Below are 14,277 nucleotides of genomic sequence, written 5' to 3'. Positions count from 1 at the left end.
GAGCTCACTGGGAGAACCCAGTTTTAACCCAGTTAAAAGTCCCTCCCAGTCCATGCTTCAGAGAAAACCCCAAAAACCTCCATCTGAGAATCTAAGTGCTTTCCAGTGAAATTACCTCAGACTAATCGGAAAAGCAGGAACACTATGCAATTGCCCTCAATGCAGTGATATTTAGAGTTTGCCTGCACAAATTAAAGTCCACCTGTGTGTCAATATTTCTCTAATTTCTAGGCCACTGGCGTGCTTGCTTTCCCACAGCTCTGAGCAACTCCAGCTGCTGTGGGTGAGCACACCCTGTCTGTGGCTGCTGGGATGGGTGCAGGCAGGACCTGCTTGGCTGGGGGCCCTCCACATCAGCCTGTGGAAGTCTCCAGGTACCCAACCTGCTCCTGCCCCACTGCTAGCCAGCCTGAAGGAGGCGTCTTGTTTGTATCCAACGGTGTGGGTATGACTGGGGCTGGCCTCAGGTGCATGACCCTGGGCAATATTTTTCCCTTCAGCTGGGACCTGCTCTGCTTATTCCCATCAGTTCTCCATCAGGAGTAGCTGCCACTGGCAAGCAACCATAAATCTGGGTGGCAGCACGTGCACAGATGGTGTGGGAACAAAAGGGGAAAGAAGAGAAGATATGGGATATTCAGAGCTTTAGAGACAGTCTTTCCAAGCAAGGATGGGGAGATTGTTTCACTCCAAAGCCCCCACTGGCAAAGGTCTCAGTGAAGAGCCTTGGCCAGAAATTCAAACTCCAGCTTGGTTTCAGAGTCACTGTGCATAGCCTGGGCAGTGCAAATACTTTCAGTTACTGTGGATACAGGAAGAATTGTTAATTAGTCAGTTTTCTGGCTAAGCAATAACTACAAGTATTATGATGAAATCTGGGCACAAATTTGCTGGTTTGAATTTCTGTGTCTTAAATAACATCTTTGCAAACATGTTTTCTTGATCCCAGACTTCCCCATGCTAAACTACCCAGTAATTTAGAGTGTAGGCTTGCCCAGGGCCAGCAACATGAAAAGTCAGCACATCAGTGCCTGCATTAACAGCTGAAATCTTCTGCAAGAATTTGGATTGTAAATATTTGATGCTTCCTGTGCGCCCCCTCCCCTTCCCCACCCCCCATAATGATCACACGGAACTTTCACAACCGTTTATGGTGTTGAAAAGAGGAGACAGGTTTCTTGGTGTTTACTGTTATGCATAATTTCTCATATTCACTTTATTGCTGTAGTTTTCTTTCCTCTGTTTTAACTCATTCCCACAGGCTGTCTTTAGCCAGATTACTGACAACTGATCTAATCGGTGTTATAGGGATGAACTCTGAGAAGGTCCGGCGGCACAGCACGAGCTGCCTGGAGCTGGCAACCAGCTGTAACATACCCCAAGTAGCTATCCTTTTCTATTTATTTTTGTGGTCTTGAGGGTTGATGCTCTTCTTCATAAATGGATTGGTTTTGGGCAACAGGATGCTTCATTGTTTTGAGAGTTTGCTATTGTTTTAAATAAACACCACTGAAGTACCAGGTGGGAATTTAATGATTGGAAATCAAGAGGCCATTAGTCCTACACCCAGCTTGGACAGGCTGAGTCAAATCTTTTGGGTACCTCTTTATGGAGAAAGATAGTGTAAGTGCTGTGCAATGGAGCTGGAAACAAAGCAGATCATTAGGAACCTTGGGTAGGGTGCTGGGGAATGGACTCTGCATGGGTCAGCTTGTAGCTTAGGGTGGGTTGACTTCTTCTGGCAAGGTGCTGGCTGGCTGGAGTGATGTATGCGGGTGGCTCTGAGTCAGTGGTGTCACCAGCTCTTCTGGCATGAGATCACAATTCAGGAAGCATTAATTTTAGCAACAGAACGTGACTTTGTGTTGAGGGGAAGTACACAGAGAGCTTTGAGCAAAAAACACATGACTACAAAGGAGTGTGATTACTTCCGAATTGTGAAATAAATGAAAGTGGCTTGTGTATTGTCTTTCTGTGGTGCTGCTTATAGACAGCAGTTGTACAGCAGCACTTGAGTTTCCTTTCTGGAAATATGCTGCAGACCACAGGAAATTGCTAAGTTTAAATAAATGGGTTTATTAACTAAATAGGGAAGCTACCAAGTCCGGACCCCTTGTGATCACATTTCCCATTACATACAACTGGTAACTGTTTGAAACTCAGGCAAAAATCCTGAAACTCCAAATAGTAGAAGCCACATGCACTGTCCCTGGCTTTTGTAGAACTGCATGAGGATGTGAATAGGGACTGAAGCATGCAGTAATGCAGCCTTAGATATCTTGTCCAATTTTCGCAGCATGGGATCTCAGATGGCTCTGACTACTGACAAAATTTTGGATTGTAGCTCTTCAGTTTCCTTGCCATGTTCTCAGTTCCCTTACCTTGAATGTAGACTAACTTTGCATTAAAGAGATAACTGCTTCTGGCAAGTTGGAATGTAGTACTTGCCATGTGCCAAAAATTGCTGCAGTCAATCATGCCTGCCCCTGAGATCCCACCAAAATTACCTGACTCACCTTGGAAACACGGCAGGTAATGGCAGGATTGTATAAACTTAATACTGCCATGAGGGGAAAATGAATCCCGTGGAGGCAGGCACAAGAGGCTGCTGACCACAAGACATAATGGAAAAATATGCTGAAAAAAAGTTGGTTTAAGACCATTTGATTCATTGGTTTCCTCTTTGGAAATGTAGAAGAAGTGGAGAAAACTACCTTAGAAATAGAAAAGAAACCGACAATTCCCATAATGAGTAATAAGGAGGAGCCTTTTGCTGCCATGTGGGCAATGATTGACTAAATGCCATCATCAAAGGTTAATATCTGAAAACAGTACTGGCCAGCATTTCTGTGACTGTACAACACTCCATGATTCAGCTGTTTGATGCTGCCCATCGTCCTCTGGGAACACAGCTGGTACCTTACAGATAGAAAAACACAGAGCTATAGCTTCCTAGGAACTTGGGTCTCCCTGCTTGCTAAGAAGTGGCCCAACAATTCATTGAAGTCCTTTACTGAAAGGATCAAGCTCTATCTTAAAACTCACTAGCTTATTTTGTCCCTACTGCTGGACTAGGAAGCTGATCCATGTCCTTGGATGGTCAGGTAAGAATTTACAGAGAGCAGCTGCCAAAGTCTCGCTTTGTTAAGCTGAAGGAGCCAGCCCCATGGATTCCTGTCTTTTAAGAGGAGACTGGGACAGCCAGACAGCCAGAGAGATGGAAATGCTCTTCAGGAGGATTTTGAGGTGTTATTCTCTTCATGACCAAGGTCAAGGAGCTGTCTAGCTGTGCTTCTTCTGTCCTGACATGCTGGTGACGTGCTGGCTCTGTGCTGTCCCTTGAGCACATGGCCAAGGAGAGAAGAGCTGAGCTCTCTGTCACAGAACAAGAGTCTGACTCTGCCAGGGAGGGAATGAGTTCAGGCCTTAAGGACAAGAGCAGCAGGTCACTCTTCCCTTGTGGAAGGAGCTTTGATGTGCAGTTATGATGTCCAGCTATCTCTGTCCAATTAAGAAGCAAGGCTAGTGAGGGCTGTCCTGCGGAAGGCTGCTGGCCATCACCTGAGGCACTGCACGGCCCAGAGGCACGGCTCTGGGGATGAACTCGGGGGAACCTGGCTGACAGACACCCAAAAACCCTGCAAACCGCTCCTGAGACAGCCTCTCCAGCAACTTTTTAAAGAGCTGAATCTCAACATAAATTTCAAAGGGGGTTTGAACTACTTGTAATTTGTATTACAGATACATTATGCTTGAAGGCCCAAGTGTCCATGAGGGTTGTTCAAATGCTATTTTTGCTTCTGCAAACAAAGGAACCCTTGATACCAGATGAGTGACTACATCCCCCAAGTATGCTGTCCTGTCTAAATATGGAGATATTAGTAAGCATTTGTTTTCATTATCTGAAAAAGGAGGAATTGCTATTTCAATTTTTTTCCCTGAATTTTAATAGAGAGAAGGGAAAAAACTTCTGGATGAGGACAGTTTTTTATTTTCCCAAGAAAAATTACTTCTGTGTGTGCAACACTGGCCTTGCTTCTGCAACAAAAATATTCTTTCAGGATATTTTGATGATGTCCCCTGGGGGGACATCATCATCAGCTGTTTTCCAGATGTTTTAGCCTTCCTTAATCATACTCTTTCACTGGCCACGAGATCTGATTCAAAGCTGAAGAACGTCATCCCGTCCGGCACAGCCCTTCTGAGTCTGCAGGAAGTATTTGGGTTTTGAAGCTTAAAGACATAAACTTAATTAAAAGATAAACTGAAATAAATCTGTTTACAGTGTAGTTATGCATACGACACACCACTGGCAGTCTAGACCTACCAGCACTGCCACTAGGCGATGCATATTCAGTTTATATCTCATGTGTTTTATGCATCAGGTTAAACTTTATAACTCTACCCTGGAAAATGCAGGCTGCCTTGCTATCCTTTATACTTACTATCATCAGAAAATGCCCTATCTTGCTGCCCATCTCTCTGTCCAGGTCATTGATGAGTCTGTTGATGAGCAGGTCCCAGCACAAATTGCAGAAGTCTGTCTGTGACCTTCTTCCATTGTAAAAAATTTGTGGTTTGTTTCCTTTTTTGTAACTGAGCCTGCAGTTGCCTGAGGGCTCTGGTGAGGAGTATTGTCAGAAGTCATTGGTGGAGAAGCAAGGTGGTCTCGTTCTTTGCATCTGCCAAGAGTCAGTGTAGAGTGGTTTCTTCACCAGCTCTGCGATGCAGGGCTCTGCCTTTACCCTAAACACAAACTTTGGCTTTTAGGCTGAAGATCTCCATCAGAAAGACTGTTTTCCCCATTGCTCCACTCTGTGTAGCCATTTATTCCTTCATGTAGTAGAGTTAAACTGCTCCTTAATCAAAGCCATACCCTCCACATCCATTTCCTGTTGAATAATAATAATAATAATAATAATAATAATAATAATAATAATAATAGTAAAGACTTGTTTCTGCTCTTAAAAGTAAACTGGCTGTGTGTGTCTCAGGGAATTTATGCAGGGCCTAGTTTGGGGGGCAGAAGGGGGTCCAAGCTGTGAATGAGGCCCCTGGGTTCTCCCTGGAAGATGAACATGGAGATGACAGCCCTCTGTGCAACTGGAATCATGTCTGCTACACACATGGCCATCCTGATATTTTCTTTGCTCCATCAACGGATGTAGTCTCCAGCTAGCAAAACAAAATGTAGGAGAATTTTTGAAAAAATAGGTTCTGACTATTTTTTGGAAAGAGGCTTGGGGATTTTTTTGAAAAGTACCTTTTTTGAAGCTTGGGGATTTTTTGAAAAGTATTTTTTTTCCATAATTTCTGTAAAAATTGAAATAGTTTCATTGTTCTTACATTGTTTCTCCAGGAATCTTTTTTTTAAGTCATGTTGAATTAAATTCATTTCTCTTCATTCATAAAGGACCAAGTCATACAAACACCAGAATACAGCAGAGCTTTGTGGGAAGTGGACATATCCAGCTTTGTATGCACTCTTGCTCTTGTTAGCTTCCTAGGAACATATCAGCCAGTATTTTTTTCTTTCAGAAGGGAGAGAAATAAAGAAAGATCCTGTTCATGTGGATGATGAAAATAAATATTTCTTTTAATGGATGCCAAATGTTAGGCTAACAACCTTGAGAGTTTGATCACACCTCCTGAAAATGCAGATGAAGGAAAAATGTTCTAAAAAGTTTTTTCATGTTTTACTCTGGATTTACCCAGTTACCAGACTCCAGGGATTTTCATTTTTTGGGAAGAATGACGTGGTGTGGCCTATTGGCTTCACACAGGCTGAGAGTGAGGTGTCCTTTTGCCACTTCAGACTGAAGACAAGACTTACCAGCCCCTTCCCACTTCCCCGGCCCCTGTGCTGGTTAGAGCACATCAGAACAGAAGTCATGCTGAGATCACAGTGCCACCAGCATCCTAGGATGTGCCCAAGGCTCGTTACTTGCCTGTTCTGAGCACACATATTGTCATGGTTTCATCCTCCCCAACCATCTCATTGTTTCTCCAAATACATCTTTCCAGCCAACTGGGATAGCAGGCCTTATTTTTGTGTCCATGCCTCAGCATTTTGTTTCTGCACTGGGACTGTGACCCCATCCATCCTTGACCTGCCCATGACAGGCTCAGACAGGAGGAAAGAGTTCAAACATCAAAATTCTCAAAAACATAAGGTAGAATCATTTTTATGCCATTTATTTTTGTCTGCTATCAACCACTGCTGTGGGAGAAGTCCCCAAAAGTGAACAGCAGAGTAGGCGGATTATGCAAGGCCACGGGCAGTTCCTGTTACCACTGACCTGTCTCCAGGGGCTACAGAGTCCCACAGAGTCCCAAAAGGAAGTTTTCCTGATATGGGAATGCTTGAAATTGTTTAGACACCTTCTCACATACTTCCACAAGTCTCAGATTGAGGAAAAAAAACAGAATTTAGGATTAAAATATTATTTAAGACACAGAAATTCAAACCAGCAAATTTGTGCCCAGATTTCATCATAATACTTGTAGTCATTGCTTACTCAGAAAACTGACTAATTAACAATTCTTCCTGTATCCACAGTAACTGAAAGTATTTGCACTGCCCAGGGTATGCACAGTGACTCTGAAACCAAGCTGGAGTTTGAATTTTTGGCCAAGGCTCTTCACTGAGCCTTGGGGCTTTGGAGTGAAACAATCTCCCCATCCTTGCTTGGAAAGACTGTCTCTAAAGCTCTGAATATCCCATATCTTCTCTTCTTTCCCCTTTTGTTCCCACACCATCTGTGCACATGCTGCCACCAAGACTTTATGTCATATACATTGGAAAGTAAGAATTTGTGGAGTCTTTTCTTTATATTTTGCTTTTGTAAAGGAAGTGGATGCAGGTAAGTAATGAAAGAAATGTGGATTCTAATGTCTTGGTATTTGATTATTCAAGGGAATAAGAGGTACAGCAAAAACCCAACCTGCAGTTTGGCAGAGTACAATATCATTATCCCATAGGAAGTAGAGACAATTTATTTCAGTGCTCTCTCTTCCTGATTTGTAACTCTCATGTAAACTTTATGCAGACTTCACAGAGCAGGACTGTGGCAGGTTCAAGGAGTAAGGTCTTTCCTGTACACTTACATTAAAACTAACCTTGTATTTGCCAGAGGCAGCCTCCAGTTTGTTTTCATAAAGAGGAAGTGCAGTGAACTTCTTCATGGAGACTATATTTATGATCTTCCTCATTTTATAACCCCTTCATATTAAAATAGACCTTTTAGGCTGAAAGTTGATGATTCTCCTTTGTACATGCAAAGCACAATAGAATGGTGTGAGATGAAAAGTAGAAGCTAGTCCAGAATGACACATGGAAGAAAACAGTTTCAGCTGCAAATGCTGAACCAATCCGGATATGAAAATCACTTCTCTCCTTCAAGTCGAAACAAAAGTGTACCAGAAAATATAATGTCTGGGTGGCATGAGCAGAAGTCCTGGGATCAGATGTTAAAAAAAAAAAGGGAATTGTTTAAGTATATAAAGTTTGTCTTAGGAGCTGTTGGAGGTCAGAGAGGAAGGAATCATTTGTTAATTGTGCCATACATTTCAGAGGTTCTCCTCATTTATTCTAGTCACATACATATGCACTCTTTTACTACAGAGAGCTATTTAGCCTGCAGAGAACCACATTTCAGTGTGCATGCATTGTAAAACCACTATAAGAAGAGTGTTTAGTGAGCAGCTAATGACTTCCTTAAAAGGATAATACAGTTAACAGTTGAGAGGATGTACAGCTAAATATGGCCCTTGTAAAACTTAGCAGATTCCATTAAAAAACAGACGTGCAGGAAGTGTCTAGTTCCTATTAGAACTGATTGTACACAGTTGCATGGGAAGAAATAAATTTAGTGTACAGAATTTTACATCACATCCTTTGAAAGCATTGAAATTCTCTGGGGTCCGCAAATCTGTGCATCTGGCACACATACATACACATACACACACAAACAATTAACTGGTGTGCAATGCTTTAAAGGAGAATGTGCATCTAAAACTCAGAGTCTGCACATCCCAAAGGGAAGGGCAACATCCTACTGACTGCAGCAGGCCTGGGTTTGGTTACACCTGAACCTGAAAGTTAGGCTCTCCCCTTACAGATACTACACTCACCTAGAGGGACTCCAGGTCCGTGTAAAGGAGGAGGAAATCCATCCCTGTAATTTCTGTGTTAGAAAAGAAATTCCATTTTCTTATTTAATATAGATTTCTATTTTGAAAATTAAAACAGAGCTAATGCTAAAATTTCCTTTATTGGATGAATCATTTATTATTAACAGCAATTACGCATTCAGTCTTACTCAAGTTAAATGATTTTATGAGACTGTGTTAATTTTCAAGGTATTTTCAAGGAAAAGACTTGGAGCCAGAATCATTTAGCATTGAAAGGTCACTGTTCACAGGAACCTGAAAAACCTTTCTCAACTGTATTTGAAATGATTTTTTAATTCATTTGCAAGGACATCAGAGAATCAATTTGCCTCTAGCCACAGTCCTGACGCCAGCAGGTAAAGCCAAGGAAATGACCCAGAGAGCATCAAGATAAATCCCTGATGAAATCCAAGGCACAGCTGCCGACTGGAAACCTAATGAACTGGACTCGGAGGATGTTCATGGACCCAAACAAAAGCTTTTCCTTCCCCTAGAAAGACTCAATTTCCATTGACACAGTGAAGCTTCAAGTTTGTAGTGTGAGGATGGCTCAGCTGACTTCAGGACCTTAGGAGGGAGTGAAGTTTCAGGCGTATGAACAGCAAGGGCTCTCACTGGTTATTTGTGCTACTCTGCAGACCACAGTGGGAACAGGACTCATATGGGGCTTCCTTGCTCCATGCTGCCCTGTGGTCTGGCAGCTGAGGAGTGATCAAGGAAAGAAATGTTTAAAACAATTAGTTATATAATTATTGTTTATGTTGGAAAAGACCTCTAAGATCATAAAGTCCAACTGTTAACCTGGCACAGCCAAATGCACCATTAAACTAAATGCCACATCTACATGTCTTTTAAATACCTCTAGGGGTGGTGACTGAGCACCCTGTTCCAACACATGGCAACCTTTTTAGTGAAGAAGTTTTTTCCAATAGCCAATCTAAACATCCCCTGGCACAATTTGAAGCCATTTCCTCTCGTCATATAGATTATTACTTGGAAGAGGAGACACCCTCTCCTCACTACAAACTCCTTTCAGGTACTTGTAGAGAGTGAAAAGGTCACCCCTGAGCCTCCTTTTCTCCAGGCTAAGCACCCCCAGCTCCCTCAGCCGCTCCTCACAGGACTTGTGCTCCAGACCCTCACCAGCTCCCTTACCCTTTTCTGGACAGCAGTCTTTTGTGTAGTGAGGGGCCCAAAATTGAGCACTGAACTGAATTCAAGTTGTGGCCTCACCAGTGTCAATACAGAGGGACAATCCCTGGCCTGCTCCTGCTGGCCACACTGTTTCTGATACAAGCCAGGATGCCATTGGCATTCTTGGCCGCTTGGGCACATGGTGGCTCACATCCAGCCACTGTCAACCAGCGCCCCCAGGTCCTTTCCAACAGCCCACTTTCCAGCCACTCTGCCCCAAGGCTGTAGCACTGCCTGGGGTGGTGGTGACACAAGTGCAGGACTCATCACTTCATCCTGTGGAGCCTCACACAGCCCAGCCTTGGCCTTCCTACCCTCCAGCAGATCAACACTCTTACAGCCAAACATCCTTGAAACATCTTACTCTGCAGCACCCCAAAATAATTCTATTCCTCTGGTGCCCAGTCCATCATAAACAGAGAAGTTAAAAACTTCTCAGATTGACAGAAGCAAGCAGCAGCTATGGTAGCATGGAAGGAGTCCTTCTTTGGCAGGTTAATAATAACGTACCACTGGTAGCAGATATTTTTCATATTCCAAAGAGAATATTAAATCAGTGTGGCAGACACATCTGGGCTCTCAGTACCAGCAAGCAAGAGGGAAATGAAGAGTATCACTATTGCAAAGAAGGTTTAAAAATGAAGGGAAATGAAGAGTATCACTATTGCAAAGAAGGTTTAAAAATGAAGTGGACTTTTCATTGTGAGGCCTGGGTTTTCTGTTGTATTTTTATTACTACAGATGGTTTTGTGGGGAATATGATGCCTATCCTGCTGTGATGGATGAATTACATTCAATTTAGAAACCTGAATTTTCAATCTACAGGTTTAGAAGGAAATAAATAAACAGTTTTACACAGGAAATGAGCAGAAGTTTCTCTGTGGCACACAGCATTTGCACAGCATTGATTTGTGGTCTGATATTTAATGGACTACCTTGTATTGAGAATATGGCACTGACATAAACTTCACATACAGCACCAACAACCAGCTTCCTAAGAGCCCAGGCAAAATGAGTGGAGTCCCCAGCATCTCTTGTCATCCCTTTTCCAGCTCTGCTGAAGTGCTTGGGCTAACAGCTACTCTACCTGTGGCTTTTGCATAGCTTATTCAGAATTGGAGTGATGCACTTATGTCTTTACACACATAAAAATATAAGCAGGTTATAGATGTGCTGCTTATAAACCTCTTTTAGCAACAGAATCATCACAGATGTGCTTCTGCTGAGTCTGAGTGAAAACCACTTAACAAGGGCTAACATGAGCTGCTGCACAAGACAGCGACTGGCTCTGGTGGGCCTCTTGTCACCAAGCTCTTCCTTGCCCTTCCTTGCCCTTCCCGTATATTATTAGCACAACAGAAGCTGTTATAATTAGCCATATATTAAAAAAATCTTGTAATTTGCCATATTTGCCCATGATGACAGTGAAGGCTCAAGAGTTTCTTCCTCTCCTTTCCCACCTCCTCCTTCCCAGTATCAGTATTTCTGATGGGATTTAGGCTCATGGTCCAAGAGCAGGCAGCAGCTGCTGTCTTACGACCTGTGAGGTTTACCTGCTGTCGTCGAGGAAGGAGTTCATTAGCTCAGTTCTGTAAGGTCACATCACATCATGTGCTCAGGCATAAGATCACCAGCTACCTCTGGAGCCTTCTCAAGCAGAGTAGCCGTCTCAGGAGCATTTCTTCCCCCTCCTGCAGTCTGGAGAAGTTGAAACTTTGCACACCCAAGGTGACATCCTCATACAGCCTGAAAACACTTTCTCCACTTTCTGTACAGATGTTAGTCTTCTTTCCAGGTGATGGTTTGTTCACCCTGTTTCATCATTCTCTGTTACTCCAAAGCAGCAGCCCTCTGGAAGGGCACATGGCAGACACCCTCCAGGCTTACATCATGCTCTTCACAATACCCTTTATAGGTGGAGAACCTGTAGTGTCACTTTTGTTTCCCATGGCTCCGTGTAGGGCAATGTGCCTTTTCCCAGCTTGTACTATTTGGTGCTGCATCTGTGTGGAGCCCCAGTTCAGGCCCCCCAGATTTTCTGCCTGATGCCTCTTTTCTGGCAGAGCCTTAATGGTGCCTGCTCCAGTGGCAGGACCAGGTCAGCCTGTTCTCTGTCAAGTTAATTCTGCATTGAGTGATTTCCTTTGCCTGTCACACATTAAACAGGAGGCTTTCAGCTCCCTATTACAAATGTCTTCAAGACACAAGTCCTCTCAGTAAAGATTATTGAAAAAAGATGGGAGAGGAAGGGTTTATCTTTATAGCAAGGAGTGAAAAAAGAAATTAGAATTGTCAGACCTGAAGTGACTTTTTCTCATAGTCATTTTTACACACTAACGCAGTGGCGTGTTGAGGCTCATGAAGTTACACCACCACACTTTGCATTAACACCACAAAGAGTCATCAGCCACTGTCTCTGTAGCAGTGTTCCATCTGGGAGGGTGAGTCCTTCAGGAGACATCCATGTTACCTGCTGGCAGCAGGAGCTGAGGGAGGCAGCCCTATGATCACATCATGTCTTAACAGCACACCCTCGGGCTGACTGCCTGAATGATCCTTAAACAAGGTGTAGGTTGACCCAAGTAATACAATCCTGTGGAAATCTCAAGTTTATCTTCAGGGTAAGGGTGTTCTCCAACAGCCTCAGCAGAAAGCATGGGTGCCCATCCTTCTCCCAGACTAATCCACCAAGACCGTCCCAAATTCCCCCCACCATTAGCATGGACACTGAGGCCAACACCTCTTTAGTGTGCCACCACCTCTTTTACCTATGGAGATAAACACCATCTCAGTTAGTGATTTGGTAAAGCTGTGAGACCACAAAGCACCTTCTAGAGGGCTGTTTTCCTAAGAAAGGCTCCACCAACAGAAGGAAGAGCCAGGTCTCAGCCAGGTTCAGGACACCTATGCTGGTCTGGAAAGCACTAGGTAGGCAGGCCTGGAGATCACACAGAGGGCTAATAATCTTGCCTGTTACTTCCCTCCACCTGTAGCCAGCCACAGTGGATGAAGGTGTTGACTGAACCAGTTATTGCAAAGCTGACATAAAGCAAACAGCCCGCTTGAGAGCTCATTACCCATAAAAGAGGATGAGGAGTGGTAAGTGCTGGCCAGTGGTGGTGATCTGCAGCCCAGGTTCCAGGGCTTGGCCAAGGAGAGCTTAGCAGTGAACCAGAGCCTTGCTCAGCTCCCCAGTAAGCTCTGGGAGGAGGAGAGGAACAATGTCTGAGGTCTCTCCCAGAGTGTCAAGACCCAGAGCAACAGGCCACCATGAGCCACCACTGGCAGTTTAGTTGAGGAGTAGGTTGGAAATGTACTGCAGCATTCAGACAGATGTGCTGACTTTGCATTTAAGTGTGACATTCTGTCTTCATCTTTTATACTTTCTCTCCCTTGCTTGCAAGCCCTGAGTAAAGCCACCCTTTCTTAGAGTGGGAATATAAACACTTATTTTTATGCATACAAATTCAAGGCCAAATCATGTAGCCATAAAACTAGAGACAAACAGGACATACCATGAAAAGCAAAGGGATGGGACTCCCACTCAACTCCTCAGAGGCCACTGGCTCCTGAGAGGACTAAACAAGAGGAAGCCACCCTGCCAGCCACCCTTGGACATGCCCTAGCACAGCAGCAGCATCAGTGATGCCTTAAGATTTTTAGCTTTTATATTTTTCAGATCCTGTCCTACATTAGCATGTAACTCTGAGCTCCATATAGAGTGTTAGGAAGCTCTCTTCACATTTTGGTCAGACAAAACAATCCTTCCAGGCCTGAGAACCAAGGTCACCCTCACAGCCTAAGGCCCCGAAAAGTATAAACAAAAGTGAACTTTGGGGGACCAAACTGGGGGAATATGACTTCATTACCTGAAGCTGCAACTGGACAATTAACCCCTGATATGCAAATGACCAAACTTCTATCTGTCTGAAAAACTCATGACCATCGTCCATCTTGGGTGTAGTCTCTGCAGGGCTTTTGCACTGCCCAAGGTGTACCTATGGAAGGCCTTTAATAAATACTTACTTTATTCTATAACTCTGTCTAGCCTCAGTGTCCTCAGCCCTGAGTGCCTGACTCCTTGCACCTGAGCGTGGACAGCAGGAGCAGTGCTTCACCTTCAAACTTCAGAGCACAATCACCCATGGGCATTTGAGGGTCTTTCAGGGAACCACTGACAGATTCCTCCAAGTGGAAAAGAGCTTCAGCAACGCAAAGCAGGGGCAGATCAGCCACTCAGGTGCTGCAGCAGCACTTCCACAGCTGGTCACCCACACCAAGTTCCCAGGGAGCACATCAGGGGCAGCCCTGGCTAATTACTGGTGACATCCGTGCTTAGCAGGGGTCAAGCCCTGGCCCCGACTTTCTCAAAACAGGCTTAATAATTATTAACTTCAGGCTGGATGAGGAAAAAACAAATGTTAACAAATAACCTTGATTTCCTAGTACACACAAACCATGGGGCTCTGCTTGGCTTTCTATTTGCCTGGGAAACAATGATCTGATGCTTTACCCCCTTCCTGCAGTTTTATAGCAAGGGAAGGACAGAAAATCTGATGAATCTGTTGTGATGAATCAACAACACAAAGTGAAGTCACAGATGTGCCTGAGTCAGTGGGTATGTGGCCACACTGACAGAACCAGGACTTTCTTTCTTCCTCTTACCGTATGAATTAATTTGCCTTCATGTCAGCTCACTTGTAACTAAACCAGCTTCTTTTTATCCTATTTTTTTAATGATGCACTCTGCAGTGCTTTGTGTAGCCTGAGGTGCTCGAGTGGCATGTAAATGGATGTTGCCCTGCAAGCTGCACTCTGCCATACAATTGCTATCGTCTCTTAAGTCCTAAAAGCCTGGGCATGATGTGAATTACAGGCTTTTCTTCTCCATGTGGGGCTCACAGCTTATAG

Source organism: Cyanistes caeruleus, chromosome 1 (genome assembly GCF_971803275.1).
Source record: "Cyanistes caeruleus chromosome 1, bCyaCae1.hap1.1, whole genome shotgun sequence".
In the NCBI taxonomy this organism is placed as follows: Eukaryota; Metazoa; Chordata; class Aves; order Passeriformes; family Paridae; genus Cyanistes; species Cyanistes caeruleus.
This window is presented reverse-complemented; position numbering follows the sequence as displayed.